At 44.0% G+C, this 15,352-nt stretch overlaps 2 protein-coding genes across 6 annotated transcripts in view; both read left to right on the top strand.

Annotated features, from left to right (window-relative positions):
- The window catches only part of Pcca (propionyl-CoA carboxylase subunit alpha), a 774,935-nt gene that overhangs the window by 125,547 nt on the left and 634,036 nt on the right, over positions 1-15,352 (top strand). The gene's annotated exons all lie outside the window — the stretch shown is intronic.
- Positions 1-15,352, top strand: part of Clybl (citramalyl-CoA lyase) — a 221,414-nt gene that overhangs the window by 62,036 nt on the left and 144,026 nt on the right. The window lies entirely within an intron of this gene.

Here is a 15,352-nt window from a genome sequence, read left to right as displayed (position 1 = left end):
CAGGTCACATTGCCATAAAAGATATTGAACTTATTTTGTGGCTTTTTCTCCCGACATGCTCACTGAGGTAGGAGGGTTACAGTGCTCAGGCAAACCATATGAAATGTGGAATTTAATTCACCTAGGATGCCAAACATGGGTGTGTGGTTTCCATTGGCATGGGTAGACAAGTATTTTACACAGAGGCCTCTGGATAATTCAGAGTAAGAGACACCAGCATATTGCTTCTTCTTGGGATTTACAGGCAGGCTAGCCTCCTAACCAAACGGCTACACATTTGCCATTGTTATTCCTGCCCTGACTTCTGCACTGTGGCAGAGTTAAGTTACACTGTGTTGTTTACTTGGAACCACCAAATGCCCCCAGCTCTCCTGTCTGACAGTCAGGGCCTGGAGATTGCAGCGCCCAGCACACTTGCGGTCTTCCAAGTGTCAGTTCTCACTGTGTCTTATTTTTCCTAAAACCTTGGTCCCAAGATCCTCTGGAAATTGCTCCCAGCCTGTGTATCTGAGGCTTCAGTAGCCAGGGCTGAGGAAGCCTGCCTGTTAAAAAGGTGTAATTAATAGGAAACTTTGACATCCAGCTGAGGAAATTAGTTTGCATCAAAAAGGCAAGATAAAGGATTAAAGAAATTTTAGTCCTAATCTAATTAACACCAATTAAAAGATGCAGATGAATTTGCACCAACAAATTGTTAATTATGCTCCAATTTGCCTTTCCTGCAACCAAACTCACATCAGGAAAGTATTATTATCTTTTTTTGTTTGAAGAGATTTACATAGTGGGTTTGTTACAATCATCTTTTGCATAATTAAAGAAAAAGTGGGCGGCAAGAGCAGGTGTGAAATACTTCTTCTCCAGATATTTTAATTTAGGTTAACTCTTTCCAAGCAGAAGGTGAAGGAGATTTCTCCCGGTATACATTCACTTACCAGGCAATGAGAAACTAACATTTATGCAATTATTTTTTTTCTTATGTAATATATTTTAATTTGTCTGTATTTTTCATATCCTGATCCTTAGAAAAGATCCTTTATGGGAGGGGTGGGGCTGGAGGGAGCACTGGAGGGAGCACTGGCTGCTATTTCAGAGGGTTCCTCCTAGCACCCATGCATGCATGGCCCATGGCTCACAAGGGCCCACAACTCCAACTCCAGGGATTGGACACCTTTGCCCTCCAAGTGCACCTTCTGCTACAGGCACACACCCTCCCCACGCACATTTAATTAATAATAAAAACAAATCTTGGGGTTGGAGAGATGGCTCATCAGTTAAGAGCACTGACTGCTCTTCCAGAGGTCCTGAGTTCAATTCCCAGCAACCACATGGTGGCTCATAACCATCTATAATGGGATCAATGCCCTCTTCTGGTGTTTCTGAAGAGAGCAACAGTGTACTCACATAAAATAAATAAATAAATCTTAAATAAATAAATAAATAAATTCAAAAAAATCTTTTTTAAAGCCAACAACTCTTTAAAAGATTAGCGAGAAAAAAAGAAGGGGGTTGGGGCATGGGTTAGTAGTTAAGAGCATTTGACCATTTTTCTAGAGGACCTTGGTTCAGCCACCTGCAACTGGTTTTAACTACAGCTCCGGGGTGCCTGACGCCCTCTTCTGGCCTCTACAGGCACTGCATGCACCTGGTGCACATGCATACAAGCAGACAAAACAGTCATATGCATAAAGTAAAATAAAAAATTTTAAGAGTCTTTTGGCTGAAATGGGATAGCCAATTAAACCCTCTGGGATACATGTTCTAGGTGAAGAATTGATCTGGGAGGCCTCTAAAAAGGCTTTGTCTCAAATTTCCTCTCCGGCAGTGTGAGCCCTCACAGGTTGCACTGAAGTCTTCCTCACTTGGCAGCTCAGGGTTTGTTTATCAGTGTTACTCATGCGCCACTGTGCTGGGACTTGTTTTTTTTTTTTTTTTTTTTCCTGGTGACTCGCTCTTACGACTCCTCAGATGGCGATCTGAGTAATTGTGCAGGGGGCGGTGAAGCACAGGCCTATTATATCTGCAAATGACACATCTGTCCAAGTGTCATGTAATGAGCGACCGCAGCCCTCTTTATACAAACCATATTTCTCCTCTTTCCAAAATGGGAATGGGGTTGGGGAGCAGGGGAGGGAAGGATCTGGTAGGCAGTGGAGGATCAAGCATTTTCTGTGGATTCCTCCAGCCACTGTACAGAAAATGCCACAGCTGCCTCCAATTTCCAGGTACTTATTATTAAACTCCACTCAAAGAAAATGTTTTCCCACTAGGTCCTAGTGTGAGAAACAGTACCCTAAAGCTGAGTACTGTTGTCTGCTGTGCATCCATTAATTAGCACTAAGTGGTCTTTCCATCTTTTCAGGACTGACGTTGACACAACAATCTAGGTTGCTCAGTCTAGGTTGTTACTGTTTGTGCAGAACAGTTCTGCGTTCATGACGTGGCCCAAACAAGACATCTGTCATTTTCAGAGATTTAAAGTTGCTCCCTAACTCTTATTCTCTCTCCAAGGAGAGATTATTTTGAAAGGATTTTGCAATAAACATAGTAAACGGGTTTCAGGCAACTGCCTTTTCTCCTTGGTGTCCTCCTGTCTACCTCCTCCTGGTCCTTCTCTGGGGCAGCTACATTTTCCATGAGGTTGGAAACTTTCTCCTGCTCCATACTGCAGGGAGAATTTCAACATCACTTTGTTTAGGACACCAAAGAGAAGGTATTCTTTTTTTGTTTTTTTGTTTTTTTGTTTTTTGTTTTTTTTTTTTTTGAGACAGGGTTTCTCTGTAGCGCCCTGGCAGGCCTCGAACTCAGAAATCTGCCTGCCTCTGTCTCCCAGAGTGTTGGGATTACAGGCGTGCGCCACCACTGCGCGGCTCGAAGGTATTCTTTGTAAACATTGTCTTCTACACAGTCACGAGATGATGCCTGATCTCACCCTTGGCCTCGAGGGCAGTGGTTCTCAGAATGTGGTCCTGAGCAGTTATGCCGATAAGCAGTGTAGGATCTAACCTAGGAATCTGTTGGAAATGCAGATTCTTGGGTCCCTCCTGGGAGTGAAAGCAGTAGGAGGGCTGAAGTGTCTTAGCTACAGTTCAGCAAGGCCTCTAGCTGATGTGAGGGGAGAACTTCTGTTTTGTACTGATTTGTGGTCTGGCCAGCAGGTTTCATATCCATACCTTCCGTGAGACATATTCCTGGTTCATAGATTCCACTTCCAGGTCTGTCTGTGATGTAGCAACAGTAGGGTAAGGATTGAAAAAAAAATCCTACTGTTTGTCATTGTGGGCATCGTTTGCAGTTTGAACCTCAGATCTTTACTCATTCCCTCCCTCCATCCATCTGTCCTTCCTTCCTTCCTTCCTTCCTTCCTTCCTTCCTTCCTTCCTTCCTTCCTTCCTTCCTAACTTCCATCCAGTCATCTATTCTTCCATTCTTCCCTCCCTCCATCCATCCTTCTACCCATTCATCTGTCCTTCCTTCCATCTATCCATCTGTCCATCCATCCATCTGTCAATCCTTTCTTCATCTCATTCATCCATCCATCCTTCCTTCCTTCTATCCATCCATCTTTCCATCCATCCATCCATCCATCCATCCATCCATCCATCCAACCATCCATCCATCCAACCAACCACTGGTGATAATTTTACACACGGCTTCCAACAATAGTTGAAAAGAGCTGTTCTGTAAGTAGATGAAACGTGCCATATCCAATCTAAAACCTAGGGTTTGTTACCACTTATAGAAAAGCGTGTTTATTTTATGTCTAGGTAAGACCTTGAGTTATCCAGTGTTCTTCCATCATAGAAGGAAGTATGGGGTAGGGGTAGGGGCTCCACCAGGGTAGGGGTTCAGAGTATGTTCTTTGGGACCATTGCCACTTGCCTATGGAAGACCTGTATTCCATGTTAGCTTCCCTCTGACAAATGGTACAGACACTGGGTGGCTGCCAAGACTCGGGATCCAGTTGGTGGTCTTAGAAAGGACCTTTTGGGCTTCTCCTACTAGATAGAAACCCTAGTCCCACTGGCAGCTAGCCTGGGCCTGGCATACGTTCTGGCTCACTGAGTACGGTACCCTGCTTGTGATGTTTCACTGTGTCCTACCCAATATGTTCTTTCCTAGCCAAGAAAGGAAGAAAGACCATTTGAGTTGTTTCACAATTTTTGGGTGTTTTCAATGCACAATATGTGCATTGGTGTTTTGCCTACATGTATGTTTGTGTAAGGGTGTCAGATCCTAGATTTACAGACAGGTGTGAGCTGCCATGTGGGGTACTAGGAATTGAATCAGGGTCTTCTGGAAGGGCAGTCAGTGCTCTTAATCACTGAGCAATCTTTCCAACCCCTTATGTGATTAATTTTTACCAGAGCTATAACATCCAAAGAACCTCAGAGTCGACTTATATACAAAATTCTTCAGAAAAATGTTGGCGTGACTGAGGGTGTAAGTTAGTAGCATAATTGACTGGAATGCTTACATTTCTGGGTTCATTCAGAATAACCAAATAAGTATATACATCTGTGATCTAAGTCTAAGCATGGGATTGAGGGAGGAGGGTAAGTTCAAGGTCATCTTGGGAATTGGAGGCCAGCCTGGGCTACATGTCTCAAAACCAAAACAACAACAGGAAAGAGATTGGCTTATAGTTACCTTCTCAGGGGCAAGGGCAGTAAGAGTCATCATTGAATGGAATCAGGGGCATTCGGGAGTTTTATTTATTTATTTTTCTCATCTGTTAGTTTGAAATTTTAAAATAGATAAGCTAGATTCCCTTTGAATTAAACTCCCTCCTCCTGCAGAGGAGATGAGGTGAGGTCTTACCTCGGGGTCACCTGTAGAGGACTTTGTTATTTTCCTGGCTGGGGGACTCTCAAGACCACCATTCCACAGGGGCTGATTGGTTATGTTCCACAGTTTAAAGTATTTCTGAAGTCTACCAGCCTGGGAATGCAGCGAACTAAATGATCCTCTTGGCGATGAGGAATAACAAGATAAAATGTCCTCTCGTCCATTTAGTTCCTCATGCCTCCCACCCACCCCTTTAAGAGGGAGCTTTGGGTTTAAATGAACCCTGGGATTGAAGTTCACAGTATTGTGTGTTCCTGTTCAGAAGACTTCACAAAGACCTTCTTTTATGAAGAAAACAGCCAGCCAATAAAATGGCATTAGAGTACATTATATATGTGACCAATCATTTTATAAACCCCAATGTAAGCCTTCAGGCATAATTGGAGTTCTTAGCAAAATACTTTGGTTTTTAATATTTCTATGACCCTCTAAGGGGGACTTAGCAATTATTCTTAAATTTTCAAAGTGGGGCATGGAGTTTTAGCTGCATGACTTCCATTAAAGCCCATGGGAGTCTTGTTGCTAAAGACATCACACGACTCAAGAAAATGTACTTTTTCTTATGAAATTGCTAGAAGTAATAGTTACAGAAGCAAAGCCCAGTGTTGCTGGTACATTTACAGTCTTTTTATGCATGTTTCAAATTTTATACTTTTATAAAAACTCAACAGTTCTGTGAGAAATTGAAAAAAGCAGAAAAGCTTATTATGTGTTTTATAAAAGTGAAGGGTAGGAAAATATGAAATGGATTTTTAAGATTAAGGGAAAAATTAAAATAATCCTTTAAAAAACTCAAATGGTTGAAAATATTTATTATTTCAAAATTTGCATAGCGACTTCCAGAGGTTTTGTTTTTTTGTTTTTTTGTTTTTTGTTTTTTTGAGACATGGTTTCTCTGTGTAGCCCTGGCTGTCCTGGAACTCACTCTGTAGACCAGGCTGGCCTCGAACTCATAGATCTGCCTGCCTCTGCCTCCCAAGTGCTGGAATTAAAGGAGTGTGCCACCACCGCCTGGCCAGATTTTTTTAAAGTGCATCTTAAAATTGAGCTTTAAAGACAGTCTCTCTGACTAGAGAGATAGCTCAGAGGTTAAGAGCACTGAATGCTCTTCCAGAGGTCTCGAGTTCAATTCCCAGCAACCACATGGTGGCTCACAACCATTCTGTAATGGGATCCGACGCCCTCTTCTGGTGTTTGAAGACAGCTACAGTGTGTACTCATACATAAAATAATTCTTTAGTCTCTCACTGTGCCCAGAAAGATTCCAGGTTTTCAGTGGCCTCAGTATGAACACTTAGATGAATCAAAGTAGCCTGTCTTCCCCATAGACAAGAGGAAGCCTCAAGTGTCAGTTCCCTAAGAAGGCAAGCCCTTCCACACGGTGCTTCCTTACCTCTCTGTGGTCAGGGTGGCGTGGACACTTATCTAAGAGTCCACGAGGACAGCCAGAGTCACATCTGACTCCAGATCCTCCTCAAGCTTCCACATACAAGAAGAAAGTACATCCTTTAGCAGAGCCTTGTGTAGGCCTGTTAGGTAAGGTGCCTTCATACCGGAAGGGGCTGGTGGATTCTAGCAGGAGACCTTCCTTCCACTGATCCTTGAGGAAGTTCTGAGTTTTTAAACTGCCTTAAAATCTACACAACTGCCTTAAACCACTAATAAAACTTCAGCTGCCCAAAACCTCCACAATGAGAGCTTGCACAACCAAGCGTCACAGGTCTGGTAACCAGACCCAGCTCACGACCTTAGGGGCTCAGCACAGTCTATCTAGGGCAGAGTCGTCTTTGGAGCTGTATTTCCCATAGTGGTTTGGGGTTACAGTAACCTTGACCTCAGTTACATTTGTTTTTTATCACATTCAGATAAAAAGAGGAAATCTGAGAGACTGAGATTCAGGGCTAAGGCTTGAGATGCTAATTCCTGGCTCAGCTTCAGTGGTGCCTCAGTGATTGATCGCTGGTCTCATCCACTAAGCCCCGCTGACTTCTTGAATTTCTTCATTAACCAGTTAGTCCTAACTGGTTCTCCACTTCCATAACACTTTGACCCTTTAACACAGCAACTCATGTGGTGATGACCCACAAGAGTAAAATGATGTTGTCACTAATTTTGTTATTGTTATGAATCAGAATGTAAAGACCTGATATGTCTGAGATATCTGAGATGGGGTCTCCACCCACAGGTTGAGATCCTCTCCTTAAGGAGTTTCCATATCAGGTTCCTCCTTATCAATTTAGCAAAGCGGGTTTTAGGGTAAGGGCATATTTTGTTTTATGTTGAACAAGCAAACAAAAACTTAAAAAACACACAGGGGCAAACATCTGTACACATATCAAAATTTAAAAAAAAACAAAAAAACAACACTTGACTAGGGCTAGTGAGAAGGCTTAGTAAAAGAGACAGAGTTTCTCTGTGTAGCCCTGGCTGTCCTGGAACTCACTCTGTAGCCCAGGCTGGCCTCGAACTCAGAAATCCGCCTGCCTCTGCCTCCCAGAGTGCCGGCGGGATTACAGGTGTGCACCGCCACTCTAGGCCTGGCTGCTCTTCTGAGTTCAATTCCCAGCAACCACAGGGTGGCTTACAACCATCTATAATGGGATCTGATGCCCTCTTCTGTCTGGCATGCAAGTGTACACGCAGACAGAACACTCACATGCATAAAATAAATAAATATAAAAATCCTTAGGTGATTAACCTTTCAAAAATTATTTTAAAACTGGACGATGGTGGCATATACGTTTAATCCTAGCCCTTGGGAGGCAGAGGCAGGAGAATCTCTGTGAGTCCAAGGCCAGCCTGGTCTATAGAGTCAATTCCAGGATAGCCAGGGTGGCACAAAGAAACCCTGTCTCAGAAAACCAAATGAAAACAAAAAGGCATTTAAATTTTGTGTGTATTGTAATCTCAAAAATAAAAAGCAAAATACAACTTTTATTTAGGTTTGTGTGTTTTGTCTGCCTATAGGTCTGTACACCACTTGTATACCTAGTGCCAGGGAGGACAGAAGTGGGCATCGGGTCCCCTAAACCTGAAGTTAAAGGTGGCCATGAGCTGCCACATGTGTGCTGGGAACAGAACCTGGGTCCTCCGCCAGAGCAGCAAGTGTTGCTAACTGCTGAACCGTCTCTCCAGGTGAACTTCGTAGGAGAAGTTTTAAAAACACAGATGAACATTCCACAGAACCATTTTCCCCCCCATCTACTTAGCATCGGTTGAGAATGAACTCCTGCCAATTGACTCCCCCAGTCAGGATGATAGAGGTGACCTGGGTAAAGGCACAAACAGGAACCGAGCTCTTGTCCGGTAAAAGCGTAGTGGCCTCAGTAACGAGGGGCTCGGAATAGTTCTTTTTGAACAGGAACCCCTTAACTCGCCAGCCCTAATAGCTCCAAAGGGTCACTCTTAAGAGAGCCCCAGGCTACACCTGCCTTGCATAGATTAGGGCCCGGCTGCAGCTGTCGTCATTTGCAAGACTAAGGTGTAGCTGAAGAGGCTGTGGTACTCAGTGGGGCGCCAGCCTCCTCCAGTTCCTGAGACTGGCATCTAGGATTAAGAGGGCCTTTGCAAGCCAGGCACAGAAATTGCAAGATGAGGCAGGTAACGATTTCCTGAGTTTTATGTGTTGGACCTTTGGAGGGAAGCGGGAACCTTCCCCTTCCACGGGTCTGCCCTGAATTAGTCGTTCTCTTTACAATCAGCTCTATGGTGGAGCAGCTGCCAGACTGGTCAGCACATCCGTGGGCCAAGACACAAACAGGAGAGCTTGAGAATGTATGGGATGGCCCCGACAAAGACAAAAGGGATTGACGTTTTGAAAACCGTTGTTAGTCACCATCCAGTCTGTGGGTCGGACACACTTCTTCCTGTAATGTGCATTCACTTCGCGGAGATTAACAATTAGGATAATTCTTGTGTGTTCTCTACAGGAAGTAGTATACTGCTTTTGAATGGCGGTCTGAATGAGGGAACCATTAAAGTGGTTTTAATAGACTTTTCAGCCGAAAGACATAAGGGACTCTAGTTCTGTTGCCTTAATTGAGAAATATTTTTGCCCGGGTGAGGAGGCTTAATCAAGTTTTCATTTTGTACCTGGTCAGGGACCTGGCTGAATGTGCTCTTGAATCACTTGGATAAAATGTGCGGCGAAGACTCGTTAGGTCTCTGGGAACTCGAATGTGTTTCTCGTCTCTTCTGCGGCACCGAGGATCCCCATACCTGGCTTACTGTGTTGGGTTGAATGCGTCTGTTCTCATTTCTAAAGAACTTTACCACCAGACTGCTTGATCATGACTAAGCCCAGGAACAATGCAAATGGAATTGCCCCCTGATGGGGAGGAATGGGCCCAGATGGCCCTTAAAAGGTGATAATTAGGAAATATAGCATATCTGAGTAGCTAGAAGGAGAGAAGCTTGTTAAAGACAGTCAATCTGTTTGAAGCGATGGTCGCTCCCTTAATTATATGCATTTTCATTTAGAGTTGCTTTAAAGTAAAATTTTCCCAGGAAAAATGATCAGTCCCTAGAACCTAGGAACTACGCCTTATACTATTTCATATGATTTTTGACTAATTATTTTTTCTTCATATTTTTTTTTGTGGTCGTTTCCCCAGATCTGTGTAACAGACTCGCTGTGTGTGCTTCAAGAGGCTGTTTAGGTTATTTTAACTCTTATGCTGAAGCAGTGGGGGACTGATTAAACGTGAGAAAAATATTGGTATATATTTGTAAACTGAATTTTAAAAATCAGGATAGTCACAGGGTATTACAGTCTGTGATTTCATATACTTTGCAAGCTTGCCTTAAATGTATTGCCTTCTTGGCAGCGGAAGGCACTGACACTTTTCAAATATGTCATTAAAATAATTTTGCATATGACAAGTTGGACTGGGTGGATTATATTTTTATCTGAATTAGCATATTTGCATTTGCTAATGACACCACTTCCTTGGCTTTTCTTTAGATTCTTTTTTTTTTTTCCCAGTACACAAACTTGGCCTCGATTTAAGAAAAGCAAGTGAACCGGGAAAGATACAGATAGTATTGGCTGAAGAGGGGCTGTGAGGTGGCAGTGCCAGCCACCCTTGCGCTCTTCCCTCGCTCTTGACAGTTTGTAGAGTCAGAAAGGGTAAGGACATTGAAGTGTTATGTTGCATTCTTGTGGATCTGTTGGCAGTCGCACTTTGGAAGATGAGCTGCTTTTCCAAAGTTGCTCACCACTGTTGTTTACTTGGGCACAAGTACAGATCCCTTGGGGCCTCAGGCCCAGGTGAGACCTGCCATTTCTAGGTCTGCACATTCAGCTTTTCAGGGACTCCCCATAAAGTCAACCTCGGCTGACCATTGCCGCCCCACCTTCAGGAAACACTCTATGGCTGAAATGTGGGTTCCAGGAAGGATGCTGGGTACTCATCCCAAATTCACAGACGCTCTCCCACCACGCGGCCATCTCTCAAAGGGTCTTTGACACCATAAAGTCCTATTCCTGAAACATGGATCTAGAGAATTCTGAGTTTGGACTTAGAATCAAACATACTAAAACGGAACCAAGCGGATTCCTGCCCTCCTCCAGTTAGCTTCAAGTGGGAGTGGGGGTGGGGGGGTGGGAGGTGGGAGACAAGTCAGGTGACCATGGGCACACTGCTTGCAGGACAGTTTGGATTATTTCTTGGAGATTATTAACAGGTTGCCCCAAAGGAATTAATCCAGCTCACATTTCTTATGTTTATCAGCAGAAAAACAAAAATTATCTGGCTCAGACACGCTTAGGGGGAGACAAAGTCAAAAATCAAGCAGAAGATAAAAACTTCATCTGCTCTTTAATTCCATGATTAGCAGCAAGGCATGGTTTAAATCCCCATCGCCCAACAGGATCAGCAAACCAGAGTAAGACTTTTAAAGATTGCTTCAACGATTGCAACTTTTGAGTGAGTAATCAAGGACAGGACCTGGCTCCTTGGACACAGTTGAGATTTCTCTGCATTACAGAGCAAACTCCCCAAAGCAACCTTAGCCTCCTCAGCTGGCTTTTTAAAGGTGAGTTTGAACCACCAGCTTGCCTCTGGTGAAGGTAGTGAACCCTTGACTGTTGCAACAACATCTGAGATTTTGTTTAACCGGGGAATGTAAAGAACAAAGTTGAAATGGCCCAGGAGGAGGAGGTGATTAACTCTGCATTCTTTTTAGACTGTTTTATTAATTAGCTATCCAGAGTAGTAAATTGCATTCCATTTGAAAGCTCTGTGGAGGGAATTTGCATGTGGCCTAAACACTGTCTACATTGTTGTGTAAAGTAGCATTTTATCTCCCCGGTTTGTCCCCAGCCTCCTCCAACCCTAGTGAAAAGTTTTACCTACATCTCTTATGCATCGGAAACTTGCCCGCCTTTTGGCCCTTTGACACCATCTTTTTTTCTCTACTAAATCCAGGGCTGGTCCTAGGTAAGCTCCTTGGTGATTGTCTAGGCTATCAAGAGTTCTCTTTGCTGTTTATTTACAGGGGATGCTTTCGGCTTCTGGCTTTGCTTAAGAACTAGCTGAAAGGAACATTTAAAAAGTTTTAAGTTCTCTCTCTCTTTCAAATTCCCTTTGTTCATGTGAGTTTACCCTTTCCTCTGTAAGCATGGGACTTGGGAAAGTATTTTAGGCCTCATCCTAATTAACACAGAGACTAACCTACGGCCAATCAGTGGACTCAATATTCTAGATGCTAATGATCTGAATGTGTGCTAGAACTGCCTACCTAGCCTTCCTGGATATTTAGATGGAAGACCTGTCATTTAATTTGGGTTCCCTAGTGCAACTCTTTTTGAAATAATTTATATCAAACTTGCATAGGAAAGTCTGCTATTTAATAGGATTGGTGCCTTTTCAATCCCTGCTTTACAATTCAAGGCAGGATCTTCTCCATTTAAAAAAATCATTAATCACATACTTCTGACATACTCTTTCAGTTTCGGCAAGGAGAAAAGTTATTTGAATAACAAACAAATAAAAAACCCATCCTGGGCAAGTAACTGTCAACCTCCTCCTTGAACAAAAGCTGACTCTATAGTGTTTTGTTTGGTTAGAGGCAGCAGGGTGGTGGAGACACTGTGCTGAAAGGGCGGGTTAATAAGCACTTTCAGAGCTACTATCTCTCCTGATTAACTCTATGATCACTTGCTTTGAGCGGCTGACCTGCTCTCTGCTGGCCCCTCCAGAATTCCAACATGGTAGCCTCCCCTAAAGACTCCTTCTCTAGACACACTGCTGAGAGACAGTTGTGAGCACTTGAGATTAAAAGCATTGTATCTTGTTCTTGTAATCTAAGGGATGATGTATTTATTTATTTATTTATTTATTAAAGATTTATTTATTTATCTCATGTATGTGAATACACTGTTGTTATCTTCAGACACACCAGAAGAGGGCATCAGATCCCAGTACAGATGGCTGTGAGCCACCGTGTGGTTGCTGGGAATTGAACTCAGGACCTCTGGAAGAACAGTCAGAGCTCTTAACCACTGAGTCATCTCTCCAGCCCAGTATTTATTTATTTATTTTAAGACAGGCTCTCACTATGTAATCATGGCTGGCCTGGAAGTCACTGCAGACCAACAAGGCCCTAACTTATATATCTACCTGCTTTTGCTTCTCAGCTTCTAGAACTAAAGGTATCATGCCCTGGATGTTTCTTGGTGAATATTTTAATTACTCTAGAGTTGTAAGTAAGCTGTATAGACCAATTTCCAGGCAAAAACTTTTGGTTCAAACTGACCCTTCTATAGAAATTGCAATTGTTTTGTGGAAGGTCCAGTCAGAATGGTTCTCCCACCCCCCCCCCATCTCTCTGTAGGTAGTTTTTATAAAATATGTATAAATGTTTTGCATGCATGTATGCATGTGTGCCACACACCCATGGAAGTCAGAAGAACTGTAATTACAAGTAGTTGTGAATACCACGTGAGTCCTGGGAATTGAACTTGGGTCCTTTGTAAGAGTAACCAGTACTTTGAACCACAGAGCCATCTTTCCAGCCTGTCTGTAGTGCTTATTCAAAGAGCCTTAGAGTTCCATTCAAAAATAATTTTGTGTGGAGAGGGGTAGAGAGATGATGGTTCAGTGGTGGAGAGCACTGGAACTCCTGCAGGAGACATGGGTGCAGTTCCCAGCACTCCCGTGGCAGCTCACAACTGTCTGCAGCTGTAGCTCTCTTCTCTGGCTCCCATGACCCTGCATTCAAGTGGCACACCAAATTTAATTAAAAATAATCTAGTGAAGTAGTGAAGCAAGAAGTGAACTGCCCTCGGCAGTCGGGACAGGACAGCTCATGGCCGTGATTGGATAAATTGTCTCTTACACCGTGAGGTGGCATAGTGGAGATTTTTGTCTCTCTTTCTGGAACCAATGCAGAAAGGACCCAGCAGGTATCTGGGGAAGGAAGTCCCAGATTGCTTTTAAGGAACATACAGGCCAATAATGATTGCTCATCATCATCAGGTCACCCCTCTGATTGGGCTGTGGGAGCATGTGGGGTGTGTAGACGGTTCATTGGCTTTGTGATCCCAATGACCAATTTACCTCATCTCCATCCAATTTCTTTTCTTTTCTTCCTTTTCCCTTTCCCTTTCCCTTTCCCTTTCCCTTTCCCTTTCCCTTTCCCTTTCCCTTTCCCTTTCCCTTTCCCTTTCCCTTTCCCTTTCCCTTTCCCTTTCCCTTTCCCTTTCCCTTTCCCTTTCCCTTTCCCTTTCCCTTTCCCTTTCCCTTTCCCTTTCCCTTTCCCTTTCCCTTTCCCTTTCCCTTTCCCTTTCCCTTTCTTTCTTTCTTTCTTTCTTTCTTTCTTTCTTTCTTTCTTTCTTTCTTTCTTTCTTTCTTTCTTTCTTTCTTTCTTTTTTTTGTTTTTGTTTTTTCAAGTCAGGGTTTCTCTGTGTAGCCCTGGCTGTCCTGGAACTCACTCTATAGACCAGGCTGGCCTCAAACTCAGAAATCCACCTGCCTCTGCCTCCCAAGTGCTGGGATTAAAGGTGTGAACGACCACTGTCCGGCCTCCATCCAATTTCTACAAAGCCCTTTCAGGATCGTTTGGCTGGACGATTCAAAATATTCTTCCTTCAGAGCCCCTCTGGCTCCAGGAAGTTTTTTTTTTTTTCACATATCCTTAATCTGTGTTCACTCCTTGGCCACAGTTTTCTCGTCTTGGTTATGAGACAATGAATTCAAAGCTACAGGCTCGAAGGTACTGGTAAGCTAAGGACCTTCTAGATCACTAGCTCTCTGGGTTAAGCTCACCAAGAGCCCAGAAACATTTCCTCACTCTCCAGGAGCCACAGGGCTATGCACTATATGGAACTGCCGGCCTTCGGCCAATTTTAACCTAAAAAATACAATTGAGTTCTCATGCCTGTGTTTGTTTTGATGTGACCTTGCCATATCCCTCTACTGTGGAGAAGTGGAAGGGCTAATTAGACTGTAGGTTCTTAAAGCAAACTGAGATTTCCTTCCCCAGCTTCCAACCTCATGGGTCCTTTCTTTGCGCTAGCTCTAGGAAAAAAAGACAAAAATGTCCACACACCCACCCCTTCCACATCACAGTGTGACAGACAAACCCATGCAGGGTGACAGAGCCCTGAGGCAAAGGGAGCCTGGGAGCTGGGGCTGGGGTGTGCAGGGCCCCGAGGACACGAGGACACGGAAACCCTGCTTCACAGAGCGCCAGGCCCTGTGTGTTAGAGTGTTGCCTCTGTGGACAGTATCCAGGTCCCGATAGTTCCAGCAAATGGAAACTCAGAGACAGGAGAGATGGGGGGTGGGGGGGGTGGGGGGGTGGGGGCGGGGGTGGGGGGAGGGAGAGAGAGGCACCCAGTGGCTTGTTCTGCTCACTCTGCTCTTGTTGTCAACATGCTGGTGTACCCAGAGTGGCGTATACCGGTAACACTAGCATTTGAGAGGTAGAGGCAGGAGGATGAGGAATTCAGAGCTAACCCCAGCTACACAGGGACTTTGTGCCTTGCCTGGGGTACATAATCTATAGCAGTCTCAAAATTACAGTTATGAAATAGCAACAAAAAATACGTTATGTGGTTGGAGGTCCCCACAACAGGAGGAACAGTATTAAAATCACAGTTGAAAAAGCTGAGAACCACTGCCCTAGTTCCTTTTTCTTCCTTTGGAGGCAGGATCTCTTGGTAGCCCAGGCTTATACGCAGCTCCCTTGTCTGTCCCTCCAGAGGGCTAGCCCAGTGCATCCAGCTTTGTGCCTTGTGTGTTTTGATGTTGGCAGCATTGCTTCTTTAGTTACTGCTAGCGCCAACCCCAAGCTGCTGTCACGCCTATAGCCACAGCTTTATTGTTTAGGTATAGTTTAAAATCCGTAGACTGAAGCTTATTCGTGGATACAATCCAGTGGTTTTCAGTGTGTTCATGGCGTCATGAAGTGGTCATCATTAATTCTAGAACATTCTGCTTCCTCCCAAACTCTCATTTGCCATTGGCATTCGGAACTCCTTTCTGCCACCCTTCCCCCAAAC

Source organism: Apodemus sylvaticus, chromosome 8, assembly GCF_947179515.1.
Source record: "Apodemus sylvaticus chromosome 8, mApoSyl1.1, whole genome shotgun sequence".
NCBI classification, from domain to species: domain Eukaryota; kingdom Metazoa; phylum Chordata; class Mammalia; order Rodentia; family Muridae; genus Apodemus; species Apodemus sylvaticus.
This window is presented reverse-complemented; position numbering and strand designations above follow the sequence as displayed.